At 50.7% G+C, this 14,734-nt stretch overlaps 1 pseudogene; it reads left to right on the forward strand.

The window, feature by feature from the left end:
- The first annotated feature begins 512 nt into the window (after positions 1-512).
- Positions 513-14,224, forward strand: LOC133339922 (complement C1q tumor necrosis factor-related protein 5-like; annotated as a pseudogene).
- The last annotated feature ends 510 nt before the right edge of the window (positions 14,225-14,734 follow it).

A 14,734-nucleotide genomic window follows, 5' to 3' on the forward strand; every position in this document is an offset into this window, starting at 1 on the left:
GACCCATAGACTCACAAACGACCATAGACTCACAACGGGACCCGTATAATCATATAGACCAACAAACTCATACATAGATCCACAAACTCACACAGGAACTCGTACACGCACACAAAGATCCATAGCCTCACACAGAGATCCATAGACTCATACAAAGATCTATAGCCTCACACAGAAACCCGTAGATTCCTCACATAGAGACCCATATTACTCACAGAGACCCACAGACTCAAACAGAGACCCACAGACTCACAATGAGACCCATAGACTCACAAAGAGACCCGTGAACTCACATTGAGACGAGTAGACTCACACAAGGACCCACAGCCTCGCAGAGACGAGGCGACTTACACATAGACCCACATTTGTGATGGGCAGGGCGCTTGTGAAAAAATAGCTACTATATAGCAGCTCATTAATACTTTACTTGGTAAAATAAAATAATAATTCGTGTTTAAATCCATCCTGTACCACCCGGCGAGCTAGTTAACATCTCCCCACTGCTGTCCCAGATGTCCATCTCGGCCCTGCGCTGCTGCTGCTGCTGGGGGTGGTGGTGGTGGGAGCCCAGCAGGAGAGGACCATCTGCGCGGGCAATCAACCGGGATCCCCGGTCAGCCCGGAGCCCCGGGGCAGCACGGACCCCTGGGGCCCCCCGGAGGGACGGCAGAGACGGTGAGGGTCGGGTCCCAGAGACCCCCCCACGGTGGCTCGTGGTGCGACGCGATCACTCGCTCGCTCACCTCGCTCACTCAATGTTCACTTGCTCACTCATTGTTTCCTCGTTCACTCACTCATCACGCACTCCAATCGTTCACTCGCAATGTCATTCCCTCGATCGTTCACTCTCTCATTCTCGTAGGAGAGTGTCTCGTGTGGAGTGGAGTGAGGAGATGAGATGGGAGAGGCAGGAAGATGAGTGGAGGGGAGTAGAGTGAGATGAGAGGGGAGAAGCAGGGAGAGTGAGTGGAGGGGAATGCATGAGATGAGAGAGGAGAGGCAAGATAGTGCGTGGAGGGAGTGGAGTGAGATGAGAGCGAAAAGGCAGGGGAGTGCGTGGAGTGGGAATTGAGTGAGATGAGAGGCGGAGAGGCAAGAGAGTGAGTGGAAGGAGTAGACGTGAGTTGAGAGGGAAAAGGCAGGAGGATGAGTGGAGGGGAGAAGAGTGAGATGAGAGGGGATGAGGCAGGAGAGTGCGTGGAGGAGAGTGGAGTGAGATGAGAGGGGAGAGGCAGGAGAGTGCGGGGAGGGGAAGTGGAGTGAGATGAGAGGAGAGAGGCAGGAGAGGTGCGTGGAAGGGGCGTGAGATGAGAGGAGAGAAGTAGGAGAGTGCGTGGAGGGGAGTGGAGTGAGATGAGAGGGGAGAGGCAGGAGAGTGCGTGGAGTGAGATGAGAGGCGGGAGACTGCGTGGAAGGGAGTAGAGCGAGATGAGAGGGGAGAGGCAGGAGAGTGCGGGGAGGGGAGTGGAGTGAGATGAGAGGGGAGAGACAGGAGAGTGCGTGGAGAGGAGTAGAGTGAGATGAGAGGGGAGAGGTAGGAGAGTGAGTGGAGTGAGATGAGAGACAGGAGAGTGCGTGGAAGGGAGTAGAGTGAGATGAGAGGGTAGAGGCAGGAGAGTGCGTGGAGGGGAGTGGAGTGAGATGAGAGGGGAGAGACAAGAGAGTGCGTGGAGGGGAATGGAGTGAGATGAGAGGGGAGAGGCAGGAGAGTGAGTGGAGGGGAGTAGAGTGAGATGAGAGGGGAGAGACAGGTAAGTGCGTGGAGGGGAATGGAGTGAGATGAGAGGGGAGAGGCAGGAGAGTGCGTGGAGGCGAGTGGTTGTGAATGGAGAGTGGCTTGTTGAGCGGACGAGCCATGCTTTGTTCTTCTCGCAGGCGTTACCGGAGCAACCCGGAGCCAAGGGAGACCTCGGGGCTCGAGGCTTGACTGGGGACCCAGGTGGGACTGTGACACTGACTCGTGTGCTCCTAGCAGCTGATTCTATATATGTATTTTATTACCAAGTAATTCTCACTGAGCTATGCGTAGTGGCGTAACGTGCGCAGGGTTTGCAAAACAGCAGTTGCATTCATGTACGGGGTTACAAACAGTGAGGCCAGCTCAGGACGAGCAGGTGCAGGCGGGTGGCCTAGGAGACAGCAGACAGAGAGACGCCATCAATTAGGGAACGAGGCAGTGATTGGCTGGCTGCAAATGCCAACGCGGTGTAGGTGCCAAGGAGGCGAGAGATAGTGGCGATGAGGGTGAGAACACGTGCAAGAGACGCCATCTTAATGAGGGTCATCTGAGAGCACTTAATGAGGAGGGGGATATAAGGGGAACTTCTGAAGCAACGGGGTTGAGTTGGTTGGAGATGAAGCAGTTGGTTGGAGATGAAGCAGTGAACATATTCAAGAGAAGTCCGGGACCTTTCCCTCCACACCTCGTCCTCCCCAGAGGTGATGGCTGATCCCCCGCTGGGGCACAGGCGAGACACGCTAGCAGTGGAGAGGCTAGCGGAATCTTGAGTCTGAGTGTGATAGGCTATAGCGGGGTGAGAAGCTAGCAGAGTGTACAGAGAGAGAGTCCGTGACAGGCTAGGAGAGCGGGGAGTAACAGGCTAGCGGAGGAAGAAAGAAAGAGTTCGCTACAGGAGTACCTGGTGTTGAATGTGAGGAGCATCCGTGTGGGATGCTGCGTATAAAGTAACACAGGAGAAAAATACGAAGTTTTCCGCGTGAATAAACAACCACACGACATATGATACTCTTGTTCAGAAGCGACCTGGCCACATTTAATGATAGCTCGACGAAGTGGACTTATCATCACGTGGACATATATTCAGCTAAATACATGTCTACATGTGGAGGGTAGAAAATCGGAGAACACAGTGAAAAATCCACACAACAACGGGGAGAGACGCATGCAAACTCCAAATAAACAGCTGGCGTCATGAATGCGATCGAGCGCACGACCTCCTGTAACCAGGCTGCATGTGCCACGAAGCGATGTATCACTTCTATACTTTTTTACGTGAAGTTAAAAGACACCAATTGTGCAGGTTTGGCTCACCGTCATCAACATGGATGCAGAATTGCCCCATCTCTCGGTTTGAGAGTGGGGATAAATACACAAAAATCCCTCGTATAGCCTTATCAGACTGTTGTGGCAAGTGCTGTTAGTGAGCACCGATGAAGGCCGGCATGCCTTTGTCTCCCAAGTGGCGTTGTGTACACATTGCACCAGGTAATCATTTGAGGCTGAGTCGACCTAGGGAAGGAGTCCCAGGACTGGTTCAGATATTCGTCGCTTGTGTTGACCATGAGCGGGAATCGAACTCGGGTCTCTGCCTGGTTCATAGCGCTAACTGCCACACTACCGTGGGGTGACACACACACATGCGCATGCCGTGCGTTTGGACCGTGTTGTCCGACTAGGTCTGCCAGGAAAGCTGGGCCCTCTTGGCCAACCGGGGCGCGCGGGGACTCCGGGAGTCGGAGGTGAGCAGGGCGAAAGAGGCGAGAAAGGCGAGCAGGGAGAGAGCGGCGTGGGGCCCAGGTCGGCCTTCTCTGCGAAGGTCGGCGCTTACACGCCGGCGGCCGGCTCCCCCGTGAGGTTCAACGTCATCATCACCAACCCGCAGGGCCATTACAACCCCGGCACGGGGAAGTTCACCTGCGGCCACTCAGGCGTCTACTATTTCACGCTGTACGCGCACCCCGGTGAAGAGCACCTCGTGGTTATGATCATGAAAAACGGGAAGGTCATCTCTAAGATATGTGGTATAAAATACACCGCAATAAGTGGCAGTGTCGTGCTGAGTCTCAAAGCTGGCGACGAGGTGTGGCTGGAGATGGAGGCTCCGTACATTCATTTTCACATTGACGCGCACAGAGGACGCCGTGTTCAGCGGCTATATTTTGTACTCGCGAGTGAATCGTTTTTTGTATCCATCGGCGCGTTTGGGAAAACAGATTGGGAACACATTAACACACACGTGCATGTACACCCCCCCCCACCCCACACCGTGATATACAAAGCTTTTGGGCAACATCTCAGAAAAATACCCGGCAAAAATCTGCAAATATACTCAGCTTGCCCATTGCTGTGGTAATGACTGTAAATTTTTGGATGTGAGATGTTCTCACCAGAGGCAAAATAGGCCCGACTCTTATTCTCAGCCACCTCTCTCCTTGTCAGCCAGGGTGTCTGGGCGAATATGAATCGGTTAGACAATGCAGAGAGACATAGCCGCTTGCACCAACTGAAAAAGTCCTGAAACCTCACCAATTTCACATCCGGCATCGGCAGTGAAGGGGGAAATATTCCAATTCCAGCTGATAGCTGAGAGTTGCTCATTTCTAACATGGGAGAGAGAGGAGAGGGGATACATTTTCTCTCCCGTGCAATTCTCTCAATATTTTGTATCAGACGGCAACAGAAAGAAGGACGATAACTCGATCTGGAATACTGAGAATCTTAACAAGATTTGGAATGTAGTAACTATGCCTTGGTTCGTTACGCACAAGGACGTAAACCAACTGTGGCGGATAACAATTTATTGACAAGCAAGTACAACCAACTCTTCAAAACTATCGGCAACAATAATAACACGTGTCTACAGAACCCTGCAGTTCACCGACTTCACACAGCGACCCCGCGTGTCGACAATGACGGAACACCGCGTCGACTTACACATGTAATAAAGGACTTCCAGGCGATGTCGTTCAACGTGTCCTTTATTGGGTTCTTGCTCACACCCTGCGAAGTCTCCGCTCCGACCCGCACCTGTTCCTCCTCGCGCCTCCGCGCTCCACGCTGTCTCCCACTCGCTCTCTCTCTGCAGCCACACCGCTGCCTGTGTGCTCCCGCACACTCCGCAGCCGCCCTGCTGCTCCCCGTTACTCCGCACCAACAGCATCCACTCCGCTGCCCCGTGCGCTCCTCCGCGTACTCTGCAGTCTCCCCGCTGCTCCACGCGCACCGCTGGCCGACGGTGCCGTGCCTCCACTCTCTCACTATCTCCCCACTCCTCGCCAGCACTCCACGTGGCCTCTCCCTTCTTAATTCCGACTTCCCTCCCGATACCCTTCCGGTTCTCCCCTTATATCCTCCCCCTCACGTGACCCTGACTCCGCCCATCCTCACGTGACCCTGACTCCGCCCATACTCACGTGACCCTGTCTTTGCTCGCATTACACACAGATAGAGACAACCGCGAGAGACCTTTCGCACCAACCCTGACGCACGCCTAAATTCCTGGGTGACGAGGCAACGCACCAGAAGCGCAGGGTATGCAAATTCACCGTCGAGGTCGACTACAGCGTTAGGGACCCCCCAGGACTCAACGGTAGGCCGTTCTCCCAAAATTCAACGCAGAATCAACCTCGGTCTTGCATTGCACTCACAACAGTGCTCTTAAGGGATCTATGTAGCAGCAGTTGGGAGCTGGACCGGTACCGCCTGAATCTCTGTGGCATTCAGGAGGTCCGGTGGACCGGGTCTGGCTCCTGCCACCATGAGGGGTGGATGGTCCTCTACTCGGGGCAGGAGACTGCCAAACAAAACGGTGTGGCTCTTCTTCGGAACAAAAGAATGAAGGGGGCGTGGGACCGTGTCGGTGAGGTGTGGGAAGCTATAAGCCACAGGCTACTTTGTGCTCGCCTTCCCATCAACAGAGGCAAGGAGTGGTGGTGGTTATTTATGACCCCACCGAAGACGAACATCCGTGGAGGTATGCAGGCAAGGCCAATGAGTCAGATGCCTTCTATGACCTCCTGTCACAAGTGCTGGCGAAAGTGGCCCCTCCGGATAGAGTCTCTTATTGGGTGACTTCAATGCCTGATGCAGGAACCTGGTCTGGATTTATTGGAAGGCATGGGCCAAATCAGCTCAATAACAACGGCAGGAGGCTGCTAGGATGTTGTGCAGCCCACGGGTTTGTAATTACCAACACGCTGTTCCGGCATCGGCGCATCCACACAACATCATGGATGCATGCCTGGTCCAAGCAAGAACATCTGCTGGACTACATAGTGATGGAACAGCGGATGCGAGCCCATGTTCTTGACACCAGGACCTACCGTGGAACTGATCTGCCATCTGACCATCGACTTGTCATCTGTAAGATGCGCCTGCCATTCTTCCACTCCGGTGATAGGTGTACACACAGGACACCATTCCAACTTAAGGTGGCCTGGTCTCATCTAGCTGATGGAAGTTGCCAGCGAGAATTTCATCATCGCTTGCGGCTGGGGTTGGCATCGTCCTCCACTCTTGGTTGACAGAGGAGGTGTTCAGGATGGTTGAGAAAAAGAGACAGGCCCACCCTAATCGTCTACAGCAGGGGTCCTCAAACTTTTTAAACAGGGGGCCAGTTCACTGTCCCTCAGACCGTTGGAGGGCCGGACTATAGTTAAAAAAAACTATGAACAAATTCCTATGCACACTGCATATATATTAAACTTGCCAGTATTTCAATGGGAACTATGGGCCTGCTTTTGGCTAATGAGATGGTCAATGTCCGGTTCCATATTTGACACTGCTAGTCGTAACAAGTTTATGCAAGTGTGCATCCGTTAGTCTAGATCTGGTTGGAGATTTCAAATGTTTCATTCTGGAAAAAGTCTGTTCACAGACATAAGTGCTGCCAAAGATGGTTGCCATTTTGAGTGCATGGTTCCTGAGATGAGGATATGTCTCAGAGGGGAGAGATGCATAGAAATTATGAAGGCTGCTTGACTTGAATGCGTCTTTCAGAGAGTCACAATTCTGCAGTTCAGCCAGTTCCATTTGGTAAATTGTATCCACATTTTCAATGTCAATAGAAAATGGGTTGCGGAAAAGCTGTATGTCCTGTTCATGGAGATGAAGCTCTTTAAATACAAATTGGAACTCCTTTTGCAATTTTTTCCAGTGAATCCACACATGTTTTGTTTGGGAATGCAACCAATGGTTTTTCCGCTAACAGATTTTGAGTTGTAGGGAGATGGCAGAAGTTTTCCCTCCTTCACTTGTTTGATGAGGAGGCCTATTCTTACTTCAAATGCTTTGACATGTGATTGCATATCACAGATCAGCTTCCCCTTTCCTTGAAGTTGCACATTGAAACTGTTGAGTAGCTCTGTTACATCTGTCAAAAAGGCAAGGTGCCATTTCCATTCTGCATCATTGAGCTCTGGTACTTCTTTGTTTTTTTAAAGCAGAAAAGCTGTAATCTGTGGAAGCAAGTCATAGAAACGTTTCAAAACTCTCCCTCGACTCAGCCAACGGACTTCTGTGTGATACAGAACATCTTCATAGTCAACATTTAGCTCGGACAGAAATGCCTGAAATTGTCTGTGGTTTAGTGCATGAGCTCTAATGAAGTTAACACAAGATACTACAAATTTCATAACAGAGTCCCACTTCAGTGATTTACTACACAGCGCTTGTTGGTGGATGAGGCAGTGTATGGCTATTGGATGAGAATGGTTATGTTTGTCCATCTCTTGGTTAATGCGAGCAATTACTCCTTTCTTAGACCCCACCATGCTAGGAGCACCATCAGTTGTCACACTGGCTAGTTTAGCTCAGTTCAGCTCCAAATCATTCACAGTTTGGCAAACCTTTTCATAGATATCCTCTCTTCTTGGTTCTTTCGGTAAAGTCACGTAGAAGGGAAGTAATAAAATAATAAAAATAAAACATAATAAAATAATTCTCACGACGTTTCGGCCACAACGCAAGCAGCCGTCCTCTGGTGAAAACCAGGTCTGTCGGGGAGACAGCGTCTGAATGAAACAGCACACGAGCTTGGAGCATATATAAGCTGGGTTGGAAACGGGAGAAAGAGCGCCTTGACAAGAATTTGCATATCAAGAGGAATTTAGCATATTTATGGGAAATGCAGGAATGTTATTAGTACTACATATGCAACACGGGCTCCAAGCTCGTGTGCCGTTTCATTCAGACGCTGTCTCCCCGACAGACCTGGTTTTCACCTGAGGACGGCTGCTTGCGTTGTGGCCGAAACGTCGTGAGAATTATTTTATTATGTTTTACTTTTATTATTTTATTACTTCCTTTCTATGTGACTTTACCGAAAGAACCAAGAAGATGAATCCCTGCAGTCACGAAAGCTTTAAATCGAAAGATATCCTCTCCTGTAGTTGTTCCTTTGATGCTTTGCAGTGCAGCAAGCTCTTCTGTGACTTCGAAATAGTCATTCGTCGCACGAATAAAAATTTGAAGTTGTGCAGAATCACGAACATCATTGCTTTCGTCGAGTGCCAAGGAAAAATAGGAAAGTTTTTTTGTGGAGTTTTGTAAATGCTGATGCAAATTGTCTCCCATTTCTTCAATCCTCCGTGTAATTGTAGGTCCTAAAAGACTCACTGTGCTAAATAAATCGGCCTTCTCTGGACACATCTCTTTGGCAACAGAAAGAAGGCATTCTTTAACAAATTCTCCCTCCACGAATGGTCTGCCAGTGCATGCTATTAGCTTGGAAACTTGAAAACTTGCTCGCAGTGATGAAATATTTAGCTGCTTCTGCTTCACAAAACTATTTCGTTGAGTTGTTAATGTATTTTCAGTTTTAATATTTTATCTTTTCTCACTTCTCCGACCAAACAAGCATATTTATCTTTATGTTGAGTTTTATAGTGTTGACGTAAATTGTATTCTTTGAACACAGACACTATATTCTGGCATATCAGACACACAGCTCTTTCCTTGTACTGCTTGAAAAAGTAATCATAAGTCCACTGTTCTTTGAATATCCTACACTCCGAGGCAATTTTTTCTCTTTCTTGACATCATTGTTTCCTAGGGAGTCAAAATTGATATTAGTAAAATACCAATATATATACAGCGCTACAAAAACAATATACCAGTAATAACTTTGCCCACACAGAGACATACAGACTGCACTGCCCATCAATGCAGTCTGATTGGGGGAAACTCCGCCCCCTCTCCCTCTTCCACCAATGACCGTCCTTCTCATGCAGAAAAAAGTAACAGACAGGCAGCGGCCGGCAAAAACACCCGGCGGGCCGGATAAATGTCCTTGGCGGGCCGCATGTGGCCCGCGGGCCGTAGTTTGAGGACCCCTGGTCTACAGCATCGCACGTCAGAGAATGAGGAGGCTTACCACAGCCTTCGCTCGAGTTTCGGAAAACCGTGAGGCGCTGCAAGGATGGGTGGTGGTCGCAGGTTGCTGAGGAGATGGAGTCTGCCTCAATGGCCTTCGACCACAGATCCCCCATTTAACTCCATCAAAAAAGAAACCTGCAGCACCACACCTATTACCATCATTAGGGGAAAGAACGGTGATACAATCTCCGACCCCCAGGAACAGGTTTGCAGATTTGCTGAGCATTTATGTGAGGACCTGGTTGAGGGGAAATCCCTCGACATGGAAAACATCATGGGACAAAGTGGGGATGACCCTGCTGAGGCTGCGGTGCCTTAAGAAAGCCACCCCCTGTGGGTGGCTGGCTGAGGTACCATCTGTTGAGGAAGGACTGAAGGCGATCCAGAGTCTGAGACCAGAAAAGGCACCGGGCAGAGATGATCTCCCAAGCAAAATGCTGAGGGTGTGTGGCGTTTGTGCGCAGACTGCCCTATGTGACATCATAACAACAGTCTGGACCACTGGATGGGTTCTGCAGGATTGGATAGATGCCCTGGTGGTACCCTTTTTAAGAAGGGGGACCGCACAAACTGTAACAACTACAGGGGCAAATCACTCCTCAGTGTGCCGGGAAAAGTCCTGGCAAGGATTATTCAACATTGCTTTGCGAGTCACGCTGAGGAGAGGCTTGCGGAGCCCCAATGCGGTTTCAGGAAAGGGCGATCCTGCACAGATGCCATATTTGCTACAGCAAGAGGAATATGGAATTCCAACAAGACCTACATCTCTGCTTTCTTGACCTAGTCAAGGCCTATGATACCATCAGTAGGCCTGGGCTTTTGGTTGTTCTTCGTTCTTTCAGAGTCCCTGACCCGCTGCTCACGATCATTAAAGACCTTCATGATGATGAACGGGCCCAGGTAAAATTACGTGGCTTGGAGTCAGAGTCATTCATTGTACACCTTGGGGTGCGACAAGGATGTCCTCTGGCTCCCACATTATTTAACATCTATTTTGACCACGTAGATCGTGAAGCCTTCAATAGCTGTACTGGAGGAATTTCCATTTGGTACAGATACAAATGGGAGGCTGATCGATGCCCGGGTGCGGTCAAGGAATGGCTCCCTATTGGTCAACCACAATTATGTACGTTGATGATTTGGTAAGTGCTGCTCATTCAGAGGAGGAGTTGGAGACACTGCTGCTGAAACTAGAGCGTGCCACTAAGAGGTGGGGCTGTACCATCAGCCCCACCAAACTAAGCACCTGCCTGGTATTTTGTACCATCGGACACTCCACCCCACAACTCCCAATCGGTGATGGGGTAGTTGTGGAGAGAGTTTCCCCTACTTGGACTGTGTGCTCATTACCGGCACCGGGTTAACAGCAGAGGTCTCACTCCGAATCAGTCGAGTGGCAATATATTTTAATCGGTTGCGTAACGCTGTGTGGAAGCTACTGGTCTGTCGCTCCGCACGAAGCTTCAGGTCTTCTCGGCCACGGTCATTCCCTTCCTTCTCTACACTTGCAAAACGAAGATGACCATCAGTAGAAGGATGCAGGCAAAGCCGATTAATCAGATGCCTTTTATGACCTCCTGTCACAGGTGCTAGCTAAAGTGGCCCCCCGAGATAGAGTCATCTTGTTGGGTGGCTTTGAGTTCCGAGTGGGTCATGATGCTGGCACCTGGCCTGGAGTTATTGGAAGATATTGGACAGATCAGCTCAAAAACAACAGTTGGAGGCTGCTATATTTTTCTGCAGCCCATGGGCTTGTAATTACCAACAGGCTGTTTCAGCATCGGTGCATCCACTCAACATCATGGATGCATGCCGGGTCCAAGCAAGAACATCTGCTGGGACTAAATCATGATCGAAAAGTGGATACGTGCCCATGTCCTTGACAGCAGGCCCTGCCGTTAAGGCTGATTTGCCCACTGACCATCGGCTTATCATTTCTAAAATGCGTATGACATTCTTCCACTCCGGTATTGGGTGTACATCCAGGAACCTATTCGAACAAACATCTGCTTGGTCTCAGCTAGCTAATGAAAGTTGCTAGTGAGAATTCCACGATCACTTGCAGCTGGGGTTTTGCATCTTCCAGCATTCCTGATGTCGATGGGAAATGGGTGAGTTATTGGACTGTGGCTCAGGCAGCTGCAATGGCTGCTTTGGGTGCACTGTCCAAATCTCCCTTGAGACCCTGACAGACAGAGGAGGTGTTCAGGCTGGGTGAGAAAAAGCGACATGTCCCCTCTCACGTTCTACAGAATCCATGTCAGAGAATGAGGAAGTTTACCGCAGCCTTCTCTCCGAGATATGGAGAGCCATACGGAGCTGCAAAGATGGGCGTTGGTCAGGAGTTGCTGTGGAGATGGAGTGTGCCTCAGTAATACCCGATCACAAATCACTGTTTAACTCGATCAAGAAGTTACTTTTAGTGCAACACCATCATTAGGGGTTGTTGTACAAATGCCATTTTCAAAAATTATATGAAGAGTGATATCGCCTACTTTTTTACGTAATAGTTATCTTTTTACATATATATGGATTTAGCGCGTTCTAAAAAACACGCAGTAACGGAGGCCTGTGAACTCCTCCCTTGAAACTACAACAGGCAAAAGGAGCACCCCCTGCTGCTTCGGCAGCGTCCCGAACACAAAGGAGACAGGCATCGTGGAGGTTACTTACTCACAAGTCTTTGCTTGAAAAGTTGTAATGTTTGGATTGACCACCACCACGTAGGAATATTTTCCAACATTATGGTATTAAACGTTAGTTTGATGATAGAAATGTGCTGTTATATGATGGTGCAGCCCAGGAGCAAAAGTTTTTATAATGACTATTTGGCATAAATCTTGACTTTAAGCTTTCATGACTGCAGGAATTCATATTCTTGGGTCTTTCGGTAAAGTCACGAAGATAGGTTCAAAGAAAAACCTACGTTTTCGATCACAACACAAGCCATCGTCATCAGGAGGGAGAAAAGAGGGGGAAAGCTGCTGAGGCAGACTGTTTAAAAGGTTTTAAAATCGTGTAGCCCAAGGGTCATAAAACGACGTGGGCAGGGCTAGTGTGTTAATGTAACGGACAGTTGTGGAGGGCTGCTCGCCTCTGTCTCCATCGTCCCCTCCGTATCATTACCCCCTTGCTGTCTGGTGGGGTCCGGACTTTCGTCCCCCATCTGCTCCCTATCCTGTACCCCCGTGAGTGCTGCGGATCGTGTGTGCATGCTCCCCCTGCGCTGATGTTGGCCCGCGGAGCGCAAGTTGCCGCCGCCGTGCGCGCGAGATAAACAGCACGACAATGCGCAGCCGATTACGCGCTCGAGCCGCGGGGTTGGGGGTCAGGGGCCCACCACCGCGCCGCACTTACGCAAGTAACGAGCACACGCACGATCGCACAAAGCTAACAGCTTCAATGCGCACAGCGGTTTCGCACACGCGAGCGGGGCACACGCCGACACAACGACTCGTCCCCTCCCGCACTCGCACGTGTACGTCAACACAAGTATCGTACAAGGACGATTCTCCTCTCACACGGCTGCGTAGGCACGCAAACACACAAAAGCGCTCTCCCTCCTCCTCTTCTCGCTCCCCCCGGCCGTGCGATCACAGCGCGCTCCGGCGCCGCGGCTCGCGGGTTCACCGTGTGCGGCTTGCGGGTTTTACCGAGCGCGGCGTGCACACACACCTCCGTACCCGCACAATCGTACAGAGACCACGGCCTTTACGCATACAACGACCACACACGCGCGAATGCAGCGCACGCTAATACCACGTGCAAAAATACCCAACAACACGGTTTATTACTACGCTCGAGATTTTATTAGCGCTGGTTAACCAACCGAGCCACCCGTGTGTGTGTGCGGGCCAGCAAGGCGCTTCTAACCCACACTCTGGTGGCGTGCAGCCCTATTCTATGCTGCGCTCTCTGTTAAACTGCTTTCCTCTCGTCCTTACCCTGAACTAACCCTTCTCCTACGGATCCTACTCTCCGCTCTGAGGTGTGTAAGGCGCGTAATACGATACCGTCTGTAGCCCTTGGTGGCCTTGCGGCGCTCAGATCGTCCTGCAGACAATCTAGCGGCTCGCCCGATGACTCCTTCGTCGCTGACTCCGTGTCAAAACTCCAGAAGAAGAGAGACTCCCCTACTCTGCCCTCCGTCTTTTATACTATTCACATCAAAGGCTAGGCGCCCCCGTCCCGACCGCCTTGGTCTCTCGACCAATCCTGAGCCTAGGATTTCCCGCCCTTTTGCGATCCCGCCGGCTTTTGACCTTTCGACCAATCAGTAGCCCCGGGTCCGTCGCTCTCCGCCAACGCTGCTTTTTTTTTTGGTCCTGATCCCAGCTATCCGCCTTGCTGACCCGTGTTTGTGTTTGTATGCGTTTCTAACTGCGGGGCTCTCTGAGCTCGCCGTGGTCGTGCGATCTCAAATCCGCCCACGGCGCCGCAGTGTTACTTGGCCTGGGAAGGGTCCTGTCAAATTCCCTGGCCCTGAGAAACCGTGGGGTAACCCCCCGAGGGGGCCCTCGGGTGAAAACTCAGGGTAGGTGACCCGACCACGAGGCCCTACGTGGGAGCGGGTGCGTGCTTATGTGGGGGGGGTGATGGGGGGAAGTGCGGTGGGGAAGCCGGGCGGCTCCCTGGCTCGGCAGAGCGGCCCCGTCGCTGTGGCACCACACAGTGGCCTCCACGACGAGGGCGTGGAGGTGGCTATGTTAATGTGAGAGATTAGCATGTTAATGTGAGATATTATGATAATGTGAGAGATAATCATGTTAATGGCAGATCGCAGAGCAGCAATGTCGAGCTCGGCGTGCGAGGTGGCTGTGTTAGTGTGGGAAATTTAACCTGACCACCGAGCTCGACGACGCTAACTGACTGGATAGCTGGCTGACTATCCAGCAGTGGCGGCGTCGGGCGATGACAAGCATGGCAGCAGCAATGGCGACGACGAGGACGACTTCCACGGCGAGACGACCCTGATTCCCACGGACAGCCACCAAACTCCCTCTCTCGCCCCCTTTTATCCTCCCGCTGATCTGGTCCCACCCTGGACACGCCCCCCTTCTCGAACCTTCCAGCTGGTTCTGGGAGCTCAAAGATGGATCCCTTCCATGACCTTTGACCCAGTTATTATTCCTTCCATGACCCTTGCCCCAGTTCTTCACCTTGGGTGGGTACACCCGTAATTGCTACTTCTAGTCGCCAGTCAGCGCTGCTACACTAAACTTGCATGGACAATGTTGTTGGTGTTCTGATGATAATAATTTTTGGATGTTGGCAGAAGTTGAGATTAAAGTTGCTTAGATTAAAAACAGGTTTCTGTGTGCTTCTTTCCTAAACTTGTGCATCATTGTCGTAATAACGAACTGTATCCTGCGGCGAGATCCGAATCCCGAGACCTGACACAATTGCACACATAATTGTTAAAGCGAGAACCATTAATGTTAACGCAAGAAGCGTACAAGTTGAAGTGAGAATCATTGATATTATCACGATTGGTGATACATACCCCTAGACAACAAGAGAGCCAATAGTACATTTTAATTTCGTTATTTTACCTATATTTTATTTTTAAAAATGTTTTCATCACAATAGACAACATGGAAAAATGTGATATGGTCTACG

The sequence above is a fragment of the Lethenteron reissneri genome, unplaced genomic scaffold (assembly GCF_015708825.2).
Source record: "Lethenteron reissneri isolate LAM-NWPU_2019-01 unplaced genomic scaffold, ASM1570882v1 scaffold_562, whole genome shotgun sequence".
In the NCBI taxonomy this organism is placed as follows: Eukaryota; Metazoa; Chordata; class Hyperoartia; order Petromyzontiformes; family Petromyzontidae; genus Lethenteron; species Lethenteron reissneri.